The sequence below is a fragment of the Mesocricetus auratus genome, unplaced genomic scaffold (assembly GCF_017639785.1).
Source record: "Mesocricetus auratus isolate SY011 unplaced genomic scaffold, BCM_Maur_2.0 Super-Scaffold_6730, whole genome shotgun sequence".
NCBI lineage: Eukaryota > Metazoa > Chordata > Mammalia > Rodentia > Cricetidae > Mesocricetus > Mesocricetus auratus.
The window spans coordinates 6,222,947-6,239,553 of record NW_024429184.1 but is presented as its reverse complement, the minus strand read 5'-3'; the positions used below and the strand labels follow the sequence as shown (position 1 = coordinate 6,239,553).

The 16,607-nt window shown below is 46.0% G+C and overlaps 1 long non-coding RNA gene across 1 annotated transcript; it reads left to right on the top strand.

Annotated features, from left to right (window-relative positions):
* Positions 1-1,131: 1,131 nt before the first annotated feature.
* LOC121136844 lies at positions 1,132-6,008 on the top strand. Its single transcript, XR_005874003.1, has 4 exons — positions 1,132-1,452; positions 2,477-2,531; positions 4,837-4,927; positions 5,822-6,008. It is a non-coding gene; the product is annotated as an uncharacterized LOC121136844 (long non-coding RNA).
* The last annotated feature ends 10,599 nt before the right edge of the window (positions 6,009-16,607 follow it).

The following is a 16,607-nucleotide window of genomic DNA, read 5'->3' as shown; positions in this document are numbered from 1 at the left end:
CAAAGTGGACCACGGACAGGTGTGGAGTGAGTAGGTTTGGAGGAGTGAGTGAATGACTGAACTTACCTGGAAGTTTAATTTCCCTCCAAGTCTTACACTGATCTTGACCAAAGAAGGATTTTTGTTTTTCCTTTCTGATGCTGGGGGTCAAACTCAGGATATCCAACATGCTTGGTCACACCATAGCCCCAAGGAAGATATTTCATCAATAGTGTGTGTGTGTGTGTGTGTGTGTGTGTGTGTGTGTGAGAGGGGGGAAGGGAGGGGAGGGAGATAGAGAGGGAGAGAGTGTGTGTGAGTGTGTGTGAGTGTGTGTGTGTGTGTGTGTTTGTATAGGACAGAAGCTAACAATGGATGCTTTCTCTAATAATTCTTCACCTTATTTTTGAGATAGTCTCTCTTTTACACACACATACACTCACTTGCACACACACACACACACACACACACACACACGGTTAGTAAGATTTCTCCCTCTATGTTATGTGTGCTGTGGTTTGTCTCAGTTTTTCTCTTCAGTGTCTCAGAACACACTACCCCCACTGCCCCCAAATTCCCCAGAGAAATCAAGGTCCTCAAAGGAGAGTTTGGAAGGAAGGGTTTCTGACCTCACCGTGCCTCTTCACGAGTGAGTTAAAACTACTCAGCTGGTACCGTACTTCACCTAGAGGCTCCCTGGAGGAGGCATCAGCCCTGGCCTCCTGCTGTCTGTAGCTACATTTGTAGCACACGGACACACGTAACTGGCTGCACCCCTATTTTTTTTAATTAGCAAGTGACAGAAGCTTAATTCTTAGGGACTCTGCCCTCTCTGTCTGCGGGGAGTTGGGTGCCTCCCAGGCAGTCTTTTCAGGCTCACTGGTGGTAGGTGCAGGAAGACAGGTAGGGAAAGGAGAAGCCCCTGGGGAAGGGGCAGGGATGGATTCACCAAGCCTGGGGGAGTTCCAGCTGGGAGAGACAGCTTTAAGCAGGGTTTACTGGACTTTAAGAATAGAGAGACAAGCAAAATTTAAGAATTACTGCTTGAATTATGTCTGTGGTCTTTCTTTTTTTTTTAAAGTATTTTTCCAAGAGCAAAGTAAGAAGTTCAAATCATTTTTGGCTTCTAGGCTAGTCTATTTGGTTGAGGCACCATGTGGAATTGAGCTATTTGGGAGCCAGAGACTTCATTCAACAAATAGTGAGCGCCGAATACCGGAGGTACAGTGATGAACGAAATAGACTCTGGTGCCTTCCTGGGGGCACATTAGAAGAGAGAGAAATGGAGTAAAATAGCAAATTGTGTCATATATTGTGACGTCATAGTACTATTCAAAACAGAAAGCAGGGAAGGTCTTAAGGTTGTCCCTGTCAGGGGCAATGTGGATTTCAGACACAGTGACCAGGAAAGGGCTTTGAGAGAAACGGACACACGGGAAGAGTTGCGGCTCCGAGGGGCTAAGCTACACAGAGGTCGGAGGCAGCCTTGGGATCCCACCTAGAGCAGGATGTGCTTGTGAAGTGCCCCTGTGTCTGGCGTGGCTGAGGGGAGAGGGCAGGCAGATACGCATGCTCCAGGGGGAGAAGGAGGGTCTGTTTGGGCTGTAACCCACTCGGAGGCCTTTGCTGTTCCTCTGCAGAGCTCTGGGTGGGAGAGGGAAGTGTGCCTTAAGCGTTCATGGAGGAATGGATGGAAGAGGAGGACGAGGTCAGGAGGGAGGTCACCATTGCACAAACCTCGGTGAAACAAGGTCGGGGGGGTCACCATTGCACCTTGGTGAAATGAAGAGGACGGCAATGGGCACCGTGAGGAGTGTCCGGATTGCCCGACACACACATTTGCTGATCAGTTGGTTAAATGGGCACCGTGAGGAGTGTCCGGATTGCCCGACACACCCATTTGCTGATCAGTTGGTTAATTTAGCGATCATTTAACAAACATTTACTGAGTTCTTGTGGAAACTACAATCCGAATCGAAAGGCAAAGATCAACGGCCGTAACGCCAGTTGCCCCAAAATTCTAAGTGGCCTAGGAGGGGAGATGCTAAGCACCTTCCTCTTGTAGAATCTGCTGAGAAATAAGTGTCTGGTAGCACTGTTCCGTGTGACCGCCAATCAGGGGGAAGGTCTGGGCTGAAGGATTCTCCTTTCCTCTCTAGAACCCTTCATCGCTGACATTTCGTCTTAAAGTCCTGCAGGCTGACTTCTGTCATGGACGGTGCAGACTTTGTCTTAGCTTCAGGCTAAGGTGCTGTGTCTTCTCCCAGGGGTTTTGACCCCTGTCACTGCTTTGCACTCCTTGCCAATGTGTCTGGCTCCTCCCTCCCCGATGTCCCCCACGAGACTCAGCCATGCTTTCCACCCGTCTCCACGTGAGCAGCTACACCAAAGTCTCGCTCCCCACGAAACCCTAGAACAGCCTTTGTTTCTAGCCCCTCAGGTCTGTGTCCCCGGCCTCTCCCCCCTTTTAAACCCCGCACCTCATCTCTTCTTGCAGTACTCTTCCTGTGATCAGCAGTCACAAGTGTCTGGGGGACTGATCGGAGAAGCAGGTGAGAAAATGCCTTGCGGAGTGAGGGGGTAATTCACACTTATTTTATTATTATTTTTTCCTGCTTTCTATAAGAAGCCTGGCAATGCCCTTTAGGCTTGATCCGGATTGAGTGGAGTAGACCTGTCAGCTCTCCTTCTTTTAACTGGATATTTTCACGTTTCATTAGGTTTTATTGTAAAAATATTTGTTTTGGTCCCCCCTCTTGTGTGTGTGTGTGTGTGCGCGCGTGTGCACAGGCACACATGCTTACATGCATAGACCGTATGCGTGTTGGTAACTGTGTAGAGCTGGCATCACCGGCGGTTGTGAGCACCCGATGTGAATTCTGGAAACTGAACCCAGGTCCTCGGGAAGAGCAGCTGTTGTTCTAACTGCCGAGCCATCTCTCCAGCCCCATGATTTTTCATCTTTTCAGGTGATGTGTTTTTACTGCCAGCAACTTGAGCTCACGTGTCTTTGTGTTTGTTATGGTTTCAACCGGGTTCCCGGGTTTGAAGACAGTCTCTAGCTAGTGCTGCCATTCCAGGGGACTATGGAGCCTTTAGGGGTGACAGATGTGTGGCACTGGAACCAGGCCTGGGAACGTCATAGCCTGGGCCTGGTTCCTGTCTACTCTCTGAGTCCCATCTGCCATAAAGACTCTACCCCGTGCTGTGGGCAGATCTGACCCCCCCACTGTGCTGAACTGATGTAATCCTGCCTTACTCTACGGCTTGTTCATAGGCTTATGACTGACCAACTTCCTTCTAGAGCCCAGACTCACCCTCCCAGGGATAGAACCACTCACAGTGGACTTGGCCTCTTACATCGGTCATCAGTCAGGACGGTGCCCCCACAGACCTGTCCACAGGCCAGTCTTCTTTGAGCTGAGGTCTCCTCTTTCTCAGTGAGCAGGTTGCCAATGAAAATAAGCCAGCATACCGCCTGAAGAAGCTTACTTGCACACGAGGCTCGGATAAGGCAATGCATATATATGTGCTTTGTATGTTGCAGGAGATGTTAAAAAAAAGCACCCCCTGCAAATCTTCCTTGTTCTGGGTTTGCATTTTCACCCTCAGCAGATAAACAGCTAAGTTTGGCAATTGCTCCCCCCGCCACGCAATAGGCATATACTGCCACCAGGTGGCAGGAGAAACCTGTGTTCCAACTAAGAAGGACAACGTGCCAAGAGAATTAGTGAAATAAAATAAATGCTGATTGTTTGGAGCTTCAGCTGGGCAGTGATTATTAAATAAGCAACAAAGCCTGTTTGTAAATCACAGCACCCCAGAATAATGCAAACATAAACTTCTAACGCAGTGCGCCTCAAACCGTGCGGTAGCCGGCGCGCTCCTCAGCAGCCCGGATCGTACTCAGAAGTCCACACAGATCAAAGTGTCAGTGCTCCTCCTGAAGCTGGGTGGTGACACTGGGACATCTCCCTCGTCCTGACCCTTTTGTCTGTAAGCCACCTCCGCTGAACTGCAGGTCTTCATGGGAAAGACTTTTAAGTCATGGTCCTAATAACTTTCTTCTGTACACCCTTTAAAAATATGCTTCTCCGGCTGCACCAAATACTTAAAACCTCTTTGAGATAACGACTTTAAAATAGTTTCTGTAAAAAATTATAAATGTGTATACAAACATAAATTATAGCCTACATCTGTATTACATAGTATGTAAAACACAGACTTTTTTCTATGCCCTACATAGAATATGGACAGTATAAAAATAACATTTAAAGTTCTGGAATGAAGACAAAGTGTTTTTTTAAAGGCACTTGAAGAAAGTGCCTAAAAAGAGAGTTCTTAATATTCTAAGCTCCCATGCACTTTTTATTGCACCGTTGAACTTCTCTTTCCTTTTTTTTTTATTAGGTGGAGCTGTGGGCCCGAGCCGTCATTCTCTTCATCCTTGCAAATAACAAGTTAACTCAGTTTAAAAATGCACATGGAAATGCGAGCTCCCTAAAAGAAACGAGGATGACTGTGGCTTACTAGAAGATCAAAAGTGTTGAGGGGTTTCTAGAAGACAGAGGGTGTATTATGTTCAGACTCAAGACTGGAGAGTCTCAGAGTCCAGGGACACTGGTGGTGGTACCCAGTAGAGGGTAGAGGTGGGAGCAGGCAGGCATGGGGCGTGTGGGAACTTCGCTGTCTCAGAGCCCAGGGTACCACAGAAATGTGCTGCCCGGAGATGCCTCGTACACGGCTTGGTCCACGGCTGCCTTGGTTTTGTTTCCAACGCCCCCTCAATCCCCACCCCCACCCCTCCTCATAGGCAGTCCCCTGAATAACAGGTGTCCTTTCTATCCAAAACTGAAGGGAGAAGAGCATTTCCTAAAGAAGTCGGGAAATCTGCACCTTAGGGGCCGCAGAGTCAGGATGGTCATCCAGAACAGCGGTCTTCCCACAGGTGGGTGGTCAGTGGCGTCAGCCGGCATCAAGGAGAGTGGCTTCTACCCGCTCCCCATCCTTGCATCCTTCAGAGATGCTGGATAATGAACAAGCACCCAGGTGGCCACAGGCAGAATCCCGCAGTCCCCTCACCCCAGGCTGGAGGCTTGTGAGTGAGGGGATAAGCTCACTACGGGTATATTTATATAACAGACCTTTCTTCAGAAATGTGATGGATGCCCAGTGGCCACCAGGGTCACCAAGACAATGGGCCACATGCGTAACAAGGGACCAACCAATTAGATCTAGGGAAGCAGTGGCGATTTAGGGAAAGGGGGGGTAAACTTGAAGAAAAAATGTTGTTGTGACTTCTCGGAGATGTTGTTTTTGTGAAATGTAGAGAGAATATCATCATTAGGAGATGCAGTCGGTAAGCAAGGAGACTTGCAGGTTGCTTCTTGAACGAAGGCTGTCTCTGCAGCTGTGGGTGCCTTCTGCCAGGAATGATGGAAATGTGGATTGATGGCTGGTGTGCCTACAAGTGATGGCTTGAGCGTGGATGTCAGGGAGCCTGGATTCAAGGGCAGCCTGCGCTGCAGCAGGGCCACTGACTTGATCCTTGGCCTTTATATTCTCTTCCTTCTGGCTCCAAAACACTGTGGGACTCAGGGGTGCATTCAGGGAGGGCGTAGCAGGAAGCCTTCGCCTGTTTGATTCCTTAGCCTCTAAGAGTTCTTTGAGGTGTTTCTGCAAGACTCAGGGGTACTTCATCTTAGCACTTTCAGCCTGGTACCTTTTCTTTTCTTCCTCCATTGGATCTGAAGACGGGAAGTGAAGGATTTGAGAAGACCCTTTCTTCCACTTCCCTCTCACCCAGTCTCTGACTATTCCCAGACTGGTTTTCTCTTGGCAGTGCTTCCGTACTGGACAAGTGAAGATCGCCCCTGACGTCGAGAGCCTAGGAAAATCAATGCAAGGTTTATGGAGGAATTCTGTAGCCCAGGAGGCATGATGGTGTACTGTAGCTAAGCATATTCACTTTCCTCTGAAATAGATCTTAAAAGAGAAGGAAACATTAAAAATATCAATTCCTAATAAGATACATGTGGATCCTGTCTTCCATTAAATGGTCCAGGCTGTTAAGGGGAGGGAAGAGGGTAGGAAAATAAAAAAGAGGCATAAAAGTGAAAACAAAATAGTAGCAGAAAAAAACCCCATATATGGGTGGTGGAGACCAGGATGTTGCTGGCATCGCTGGCCAGACAGACTAGCGAAAGGACTGCAGGTTCCAGGATCACCAGGAGACCCTGTCCCCGTAGGATGAGGTAGACAGTGCTAGAACAGGAAGGACATCTGGTATTGTCCTCTGGCCTCTGCATGCAGAGGAATGTGCATCTGCACATGCATGTGCACACACACACACCACACATACCACACACTTGCATGTGTACATTCATGCATACATATGAAATGCAACATGTGCACGCTACAGCTTAGCGAGGTAGTCAGAGATAAGAAATGTGAAACTTCCTGCAGTGAGCTCTGAGTTTCAACGTAACCTAGCAATAGATACAGTTGCCTTGAAGGCGGACTATGTAAAGAAATGATACTTATTTAAAAGGGAAAATACTGTCTGAATTCAAAACAAAAGGCAGCATTGAGAAAAGGCTGAAGGGCAGGGAAAAATACAACTTCTAATGTCTACATTTTTTAATAGACCACAGTAAAAATTATAGTCTTTATAATTGATTAATAAGTACAGATTTTGAAAGTTTTAGATGCAATTTGCTCCTAGAATTCCAAATATTTGCAGGAGGTTAAGGCACAGAGCAGCCCATTGGGGGAAATTAGAGTGGAAATGTAATATCAAAGAAACAAAACTCAGAAAGAATAAGATAATGTGATAGTGACCGAACATAAACTGTATGAAGAGATATGTGGACAGTCTTTATTTAAATTAAGTTAATATTCTCTTCAATTAGATCATAAAATAAAATTCGGTGGTATGCTAATATACTTAATATTTTATCAAAACTCACACGCACAAATAAAATGCCAAAATACATTAGGAAAATAGAAAACCAAGAGAAAAAGCCTAGCACTACACCAGTCATGAAATGAACCATTTAGCGTCATTTAGTTCATACTGGGCTGAAGATGCAGTTCAGTCTGTAGAGTGTTTATCTTGAGTACACGAAGCTTGGGGTGTGGTGGCACACACCTGTGATTCCAACCTTAGGAAGGAGGAGTTGGAGGACTGGGAGTTCAATGTCACCTGTGACTACAAGTCAGGCGGGAAGCCATTCTGTTCTGTGTGTGATCCTGTGTTCAAGAACACCATTTTACAGGGCTGGACGTTCTGATGTGCCCCAGTGATGCTCTGATTGGAGGGGATCAGAATGAGAGCGGGGCCTCTGGAAAGCCATCTCTGGTACCTACCCACAGCTTCCAGTTTTTCAGGTCTGAGGTGGGGTGTGGTGTGGGAATTTGCTGTGGAGCAGGTTACTAGGGGAGGCAGGGGCTGATGGGCCAAGGATTACGATGATAAGAGAGGCAGAAGGGAGGTTTATCAGTGGTGTGGGGTCTCATGTGCTGGAGAATAGTGTGGGAGAGGGCATAGCGAGCATGGGGGGCGCACAGGAATGAACCTCAATAGTTTTGATAGTGAACAGAACAATTCATTAAGCGATTAAAGTATATAAATATTTTTATCAGCATCATTATAGTAGCAGCGTAAAGACAGAACACAAGCACTTTCGAGGGTCCACAGGCGCATAACACTTAACATGGACTTTTACCTTTATAAGCATCTCTTTATAGAGATCAAGGTAGAAAAGATGCATGATTAAAGTATATATACATATAAAATTCATATATACACATATAAAGTTCATATATGTATATACATATATCTCCATGTATGTATGAAATACACATTGAAACTAGAAAAAGATCAAGAACCTAATTCTTGAAAAGTACAAACAAGGGTAGAGATGGTGTCTCAGCGGCAGAATGTTGTCCTAGAATGTGTGATGTCCTAGGTTCAATCCCAGCGTCAGAAAAAAAAAAAAGCACAGATTTGGTAATCCAAGGAAATGAAAATAAAAATGTAGAGAACGAGAACGTTGATCAGTATGGGATCTAGTTCTGATGAAGCAGACAGATTCTTGACTCGTAGGGTAGAAGAGGGGGAGACAGGAAAGGATGGTTCAGGACAGCAATAGTAAAGCAAACACCAGTTGGAAGTCAGCACACAGGCAATCGCAACAGCGACTTAGCTTCTCTAAGAAGCGACTGGTTTCTTGGAAGAAGAATAACAAGGATTAAATCTCACCCTTGCCCCAACTGTAGGCTCGAGGTAATTTTGAGTACTCTCCCCTGACTGACAAGGGTCGGAAGATTCCCTTATCCCTCTGCTGTTGTAGAACACAGAACCTGGCCTTAAAGACAGCCAAAATGTAACAACAGTGGTAATTACAGAGGTGGTCCACAGGCTAACCTGTGAATCTCGAATCTTTCTGTTGTGAAAAATGATTTACTTTGAAATCTTCACTCTCCATCTTTAAACAGGACAAAAGATGACCCAACAGAACCAAACACTTTATCCCACAGTAGGCAGGACTACTTTAAGGAATTCACTGTAACAAGTTGTCGTAGCCATTACAGTAAGGCATTTTCCAAACAACCCCATCTAATTGCCTCAATAAGTGCCGGCAAAGGGAGTTAGAAAGACGTGCAGAGTCATACAACAAACATAGTGTACTAGAAAGTCGGCCTAAACCGTACAAGGTGGTTATCAGATGGTCCTGGACTCCCATTAACCTCACAAAACAGTGGGGGCATTTACGGAAGACGGCGTCTGGTTGGGCCCCTTTGCCTAGAACATGGGATGTGGCTCTGGAGGAGAGTGCAGCACACCGTGTGACAAGTTCCTGGTTTCCTTCATGCCTTCGCAGCAGCTCGGTGGTGCCTTCAGCCCGGTAAAGAAGCAGGTCAGGTGACAAAGCAGGTAACGATAGTGTTTCTTCCGCTCACACGGCTCTAGCCCAGGACCTCTGTGAAACACCCCGTTTGGGATCCTTTCCTCAGAAGGACAACATGGGATAATGCTGTAGGGCTGTAAAGATTTGTCACGTGTATTTGTTTCATGAAATGCTGATTGACCAGTAGCCAGGCAGTTAAGTTATAGGTGGGGCTACCAGACCAGGAGAATTCTGGGAATTCTGCTTCAGAAGTTTTCAAAGGATTCTATCAATGAAGTAAAAATTGAATATAGAGTGGAAAGAAATGTGTGGAAGTCACATATCTAATAAAGTAATAGAAAGCAAAATTTAGAATCAATAGATGACCTAATTACATTATTTCTCTGAAGGAAACACACAAATGGCCAATCAGCACATGAGGAGATGCTCAGTGTCGTGAGTCATCAGGGAAGTCAAGGCTGCTGTGAAACAGCCTTCAAGATTTAGAAACACAAACATTGAGTCCCTTCATGATGCAGCGGTTCACTCTTAGGAAAATAAACAAAAAGATGGGAACATGCACTCCCCCACCCCAAAATGGGGGGAGGAAAGCAACCACAAGAAAGCTTCTATGTCAGTTATTCTCACGGCAACATTACTCTGAAGGTCCCGAAGCTAGAAACAAGTCAATTGCCTATCAACTAATTTAAAAAAGTAAATTGTTTATTTATAGAATAAACTATAACTTGGTCATAGAAGGAATGAAGTATTAATGCATGATATATATATACACACACACACATATCTCAGAATATTAGACTGTCTATTGAGCTAGGGGTGTAGCTTATTGGTAAAATGCTTGCTTAACTCATACAAGGCTGAGTTTAACCCCACACATCCTTATGTTGTGTGATGCCATGTATATGATTTGTCTAGAATTGGTAAAACCACAGAGATAGAAAACACATCCATTATTGTCTAGGACTACTGGTGGTGAGAGGGTTAGAAGCTGGGGTCTTTCTGGGCTGATGAAAATATTCTAAAACTGAATATGATAATGGTTGCACAGTCAGCATTGCACTGTGTATTTTCATGGGTGAAATATGTGGCATGTGAACCCTGAATAAAGTCATTAAAGAAAAAATAGGATACTTTGTAAATAATACTTCGACTCAATATCTTGAGGATATTTCCCATGTCTCTCATCTTTTCTTATATTGAAAAAAATATGTTTGCCTTTGCTCGTAGAAATTGTAGCTCTTCACTCACCTTCCATTTTGGCAAATTGATTTCCTGTAGTATCTACCTGCTTCCATTTCTTTTTATAATTTCAGTGTTTCAGGATTGAACCTAAAGCCTTGTTTCTGCAAGAGTGCTGATCTGTATCCTCAGGCCCACTGTTTGGTTTCTGATAGCCCTTTCTATTGCTGGAGTGTTACATCTTCATGAATATTTAATTTAGTTGAACAGATGCAATAGATCTCTGGATCTTTCTGACAATGAGTTTAATAATTGCTTCAAAATTTGTCCTGATTTTAGTGAAAAATGTATTTTGTGAAATTAATTAAAGAAGGACTTCTCGCCTTCTCTGCCTTGTAGTACTCTCTCTATCCTATGTGGTAATGTGGTTCTCTCTCTATCCTATGTGGTAATGTAGTTCTCTCTTATCCTATGTGGTAATTTACTCTCTCTATCCTATGTGGTAATATAGTTCTCTATCTATTCTATGTGGTAATGTAGTTCTCTCTCTATCCTATGTGGTAATGTAGTTCTCAATCTATCCTATGTGGTAATGTAGTTCTCTATCTATTCTATGTGGTAATGTAGTTCTCTCTCTATCCTATGTGGTAATGTAGTTCTCAATCTATCCTATGTGGTGATGTAGTACTCTCTCTATCCTATGTGGTACTCTATCCTATGTGGTAATGTGGTACTCTCTCTATCCTATGTGGTGATGTGGTACTCTCTCTATCCTATGTGGTGATGTAGTACTCTCTCTATCCTATGTGGTAATGTGGTACTCTCTCTATCCTATGTGGTAATGTGGTTATCAATCTATCCTATGTGGTAATGTGGTACTCTCTCTATCCTATGTGGTGATGTGGTTCTCTCTCTATTCTATGTGGTGATGTGGTACTCTCTCTATCCTATGTGGTGATGTGGTACTCTCTCTATCCTATGTGGTGATGTAGTACTCCATCTAGCCTATGTGGCAATTCTACTGCTTTGTCATGTGGGGAATCCAGTTTTCAGGAAAGCACTTTTCCTGCCTTTACAGCACCAGAAACAAGACTCAGGTGCTGTACATAGGGCCTGGTCTTCAGGAATGCCATGCCACAAACTGCTAACGTGGTGGCAACCAGAGTTTCTTACCTTTCTCATAGAAATGGGAACGTGAGCACATCTGATATGCTAGCTACCCCTTGTTCTGCTTAAGCCTTATTTGCTGAAAAGTTTAAAGTAGAATTACCCATAGACAGTTTAGGGAAGGTTGAAATTCCTCAGTGGATGTATTGGGAGGAATTGAAACACAGACACTTAGTGATTGATGATGAGCTGTGTCCCAGTTAACCCATTACCAGCTGAAACTGAAAGCATCCTAAGCAGAAACGGTGCTTAGTGCCCTCAGCCTGCTGAAGCAGTGCAGCACACGCCATAGAGTGTCCGTTTCCCCGCTGTTAGCATGTTGTGTTAGACTAGGATTTGCGGCTCGGCACCGCTGTCCAGGATCTTGATGGAGGTCTCACTGCATAAAACTAGTCATGGAGAAAAATCAAAATTCAAAAGTGCAGTTTCTCCTGAATGGATACCACATGCATGCCGCTTGAAAATCGGAAAAATCTTGAGTTGAATGTCAGGGATCATCAGGGACTGTGTGGAGGAAAAGACCCTGCAAACCTGATGGCAGTAACTGCAGGGAGATGCAGCAGGGAGGCTTTCTATCAGAATAACGCTGGCTAGGTCAGGGAGGTCTAACGTCTCACTGCTGCTCTGCATCAAATGAATTTGAGATGTCTTCTAGAGGTGGAGGGCGCAGGAAAATAAAAGTCTCTGCTTTCCTCCAGCAGAGGACATTACCAAGTATTGCAGTAACAGAAAAACCATAAAAGTTCACCAGTTTGGGGACGGAAAAGAGAACAAGAGTAACAAAATTTAAAAGGCAAGCATACTTTGGATGTATTTTCCGTGAAAGTGACAAAGTTGTGGTCATAATGCTTCATGCCTGCACGGTGCCTTAGGAGTTACTGCGGTTGAATTTCTTCTTAGAGGATCTGCAGGATGCTAGTGCCCACCGGACTGCAGCTAAATTTACATAGGAAGGCAATCAGCCTTCTAGTTGGGAGCGTACTCTGGCTGCCTTTAGGCCCGGGTTTGGGTTCAGCGTTACTGCTCCAGGCGTGTTACCTCCGAGACACTCACCTTCAGTTTCTTTATCTGGGCGAGGGAGGAAAAAACAATGTCAGCCTCACAAGGGGAGAACGGGAGTAAGGTCTTCCAACGTCAGGCGGGATTGACTTACCGTCTTCACGTTCGCCGGGTTCGCTGCCAGTCACTGTGACCATCATCGCCGCCATGCTCACCACCACCACCACCACCACCACCGATCACCATCACCACGTGTTGTCGCCGTCCTCCTCCTATTTATCAGCTGTCCTCACATCAGTCCTTATCCCTGCCATCGCCACCATCCTGCTCCGTCATCGCCATCATCGTCATCGTCACGTTATCGCCAAGCTTTCCGCCATCCACCTCGTCCATCATTGGTTGTAACCATTGCTGTAGTTCTATCTCCACCGTTAGTCACCAACGCCATCACCGTCTTACTCGCCACATTTGAACCCAGAGCCACATTTTTCCAGCACCCAAAGCCTTTTAAACCTCTCCAGGGCGTTCAGGGAAGCAGTCGACCCCCCACCCCCGGCCCCTCGTGTCCCTCCCGCCCCCGTGCACGAGGTAAAGACAGGGTTAAGGGAGCCCAGATGGCGCATCCCAGCCTTTGCTTTGCCCTGACTTCTGTCAGCCGCTTTCCTGACCTGGCCCCGCCCTCCTCACTATGGTCTCTGCGTCCCAGGACATTGCGCAGCCTCGAGAAAGCTACAAAACATTTCTCACTCATGGTATCCTCCTTTTTAATTCGGGGTAATAATTCCTATGGCTTCATGGTTGTGATGAGGACTTTAAAAAAATACATAATTGTGAGAATTAGCTTAGTGGCAGATAGATGGAAAGTTCCCCCAAACTCTAATTTTGAGAGAAGGAGGCTTGCTCAAGGTCACGTCTCACTGAATCAAGGAAGGCCTGTGGGAACCCGGATTCCGACTATTGTTAGATTTACGGCCTGCTCTTGTGTTAAATATGGAAAGAGAGGCTGTTGTTTGAATCTGCAACGCGTAGCCCAGTTCTCTGTGACCTCCATCTTCATTCACTTCTGAGTGTCCTAGACTGGCTTTTATTTACCCAAATGGCGATAGCCTTTTGATTCTCCGTAACAGCTTTCCCTTTCCTTCTTCCTTCCTTGTTCAAATTACTTATGACCATTTAAAAAATACACAATTTAAAGAACCAAATCTGACACCCCTCCCCCACATGACAGTTGGAAAAAAAACACTAAAAATATGTTAACTTTTAATTTTATGCGTGTACTTTTTTTTTACCCCCAAAGAAATAATGAAAAGATTATACTTGCAAAACATGTAGTATAGTCTTTAAGCAAGCAATCAAGTTACTTCTGCCAGATGCCTTTGACAGCACCCAAGAAGGTTTGGACTCCTGGGTTCCCTTTCCTGAACACACCTACCTTGCGTCTGAACTTTATAAGTATGTAGGGTCTGGCCTGCATGCGGCCCGCCGCTTTAGTGAGCAATTACTTGTGTGAAAAGGCAATATGAAGGGTATTCTCTTTGTTGTTTCAAACAGCATGCTTCTGCATCAACGTCTGATGGTGAAGCAGACCTCCTCTGGAAAAGCAAGTCTGTCTCCTGTGCAGTTCCTCCCCAAACCCCTCCCACCCTCGCCATATGCTTCCCCCCTCCCCCAGCTAATTCCCCATCTTTTGGATACCATACGGTTTGGCAGAATCTTGGCATGGGGCTCTGAGATCTGCAATTATACTGGGTGTGGCACCTGACCACTCTCCCCGTCTATGCCACTTTATTTTTCTGTGGAAGTACGGGTGTGCCTGGAAATAGATGCTTACATTTGTCCCTCTCATGGTTATAACCAACCGATGCACCTCGTTGACACTGACACGCTCTCGCTGATGGAAAAGGCTGCATTTCAGTTGGAAGAAGCTTCTTGAGAAGGTATTCTGAGCATGCGTTCCCAAACCAGGTTATTCTTCTGCGGCTGTGATTGAGGACAAACCGTTTCAGTGGGCGCCACATTGTGCGCCCTGTGAATGTGATTGTCTCTGCTCTCATCACCGGGCAAGCAGGGATCAACAGGCACCCCTGCGTTATCTGACTCTGGAGTCACACTTGCATCAGGCTGGAAACTCCAGGTCTGTCAGGAAATGCGGTAGACAGGCCCCAAGATCAGCTGATCTCTGGTTTCTCTGACCTCTGCCTTCATTTGCAATTCTCCCTGGGACTCCAAGGCATTGTTCTCCTGTGGGATCTCTCTCTCTTGGGCTGACCATGATTGAGTAAACTCCTGCTCTCTTCTCCTTGGGAAGGAATCAACCTTTGGCTCATAGACAGTCTTCACAAGGCAGCAATGGCTCTTCTCGGCATCCGCTAACCCATTTGCTATTTGTTGTTAGCCAAATGTTGGTCTACACGGTGGCCAGGAAACGAGTCCACTCAGCCCGTCTTTGTCCATTCCTTCACTCACTCATGAAACACCACATTCCTCTCCTCAGAAAGGTTCCCCTCGGGACCTGGAAAAGGAGATGGCAAAATAAAGGGATAATCACGTAAGTACGGGGTGGAGACTAAATTAAAAGGAGGTGTGGAATGCTATGGAAACAGGGACACTTGAACCTGGGAACTAAGGAGAGAGAGGAGGGACACATTTCCTGGACAGCACACTCAGGGACAGAGTCTCTCCATTTCCTGCTCTTTCATCTCCACCGCCACCGGTTTTGCCTTGAACTGTCTTGGCTCTTGTGCCAATGTCCTGCCTTTGTGTATGGGTACTTCCCGGAACTTCTGTCTTAGCGACTCCTCTGTTGTCACGAAGACGCATCATGGCCAACTCAACTTGTAAAACAAAGGATTTAACTGAGGGTTGAGCCCTTGACTATCAGGGTGGGGAGCATCGCAGCAGAGCAGTAGCTGAGAGCTTACGTCTGATCCACAAGTACTGGGCAATAGTGGGGGGAGGGGGAGAGAGAGAGAGAGAGAGAGAGAGAGAGAGAAAGAGAGAAGAAGGGAGAGAAACAGAGAGACAGAGACAGAGAGAGACAGGGAGACAGAGAGAGAGAGAGACAGAGACAGACAGACACAGAGAAACAGAGAGAGACAGAGACAGACAGACACAGAGAGAGACAGAGACAGAGAGATCGAGAGAGAGGGAGAAGGCGGGGAGAGAGAGAGAGAAGAAGGGAGAGAGACAGAGAGAGAGAGAGGGAGGGAGAGAGAGAGGAGAGGATGCTAACTGGGAATAGCATGGGCTTTTGAAACCTCAAAGCCCACCTCCAGTGACACACCTCCTCCAACTAGGCCACACCTCCTCATCCTTCCCAAAACAGCTCACCAGCTGGCAACCACGCATTCAGACACCTGCACCTGTGGGGCCTTCTCACTCCAAGCATACAGACCCGTGATTTTGGTGAAATCACTTGACTTCTGCTCCCATGCTGCCCCATTCTGTGTGCTGCTGTGACCACCCGGAGTCAGGCTTGCTTCCTCCCGACTGGCTCTTGGACTTCGAGCTGCAGACCCTTAGGGCACCGTCATCACCCTTCTGGGCACTCAGCCTGTCCGGCACAGGCTGTGGAGAGTCTGAATCTGGGAGGGAGGCGAACCCTGAGTCAGCCTGTCCTCTCTGGCCGAAATTCTGGCTTTTCTCTCCAGATCTGAGCCCACGTTTAACTGCTCCCCTGCCTCCTCTGTGATTGCTACCTGCCGTACACACGAACACATCTGACCGCAGGTGTAACCCGCCTGCATGAGGACTGAGCCAGGGTGTAACCACACACGCACACACACACACACAAATACACACACATACAAATACACACACACAAATACACACACACAAATACATACACACAAATACACACACATACACACACACATACACACACACACAAATACACACACACAAATACACACACATACACACACAAATACAAATACACACACACACAAATACACACACATACAAATACACACACACATACACACACACAAATACACACACACAAATACACACACACACAAATACACACACACATACACACACATACACACACATACACACACACATACACACACACAAATACAAATACACACACAAACACAAATACACACGAGCACATCTGACCGCAGCTGTAACCCGCCTGCATGAAGACTGAGCCAGAGTGTAACCACACATACACACAGACACACACACACACACATACAAATACACACACACATACACACACACACATACAAATACACACACATACACACACACAAATACAAATACACACACACACACATACAAATATACACACACACACACAAATACAAATACACACACACATACAAATACACACACACATACACACACACACAAATACAAATACAC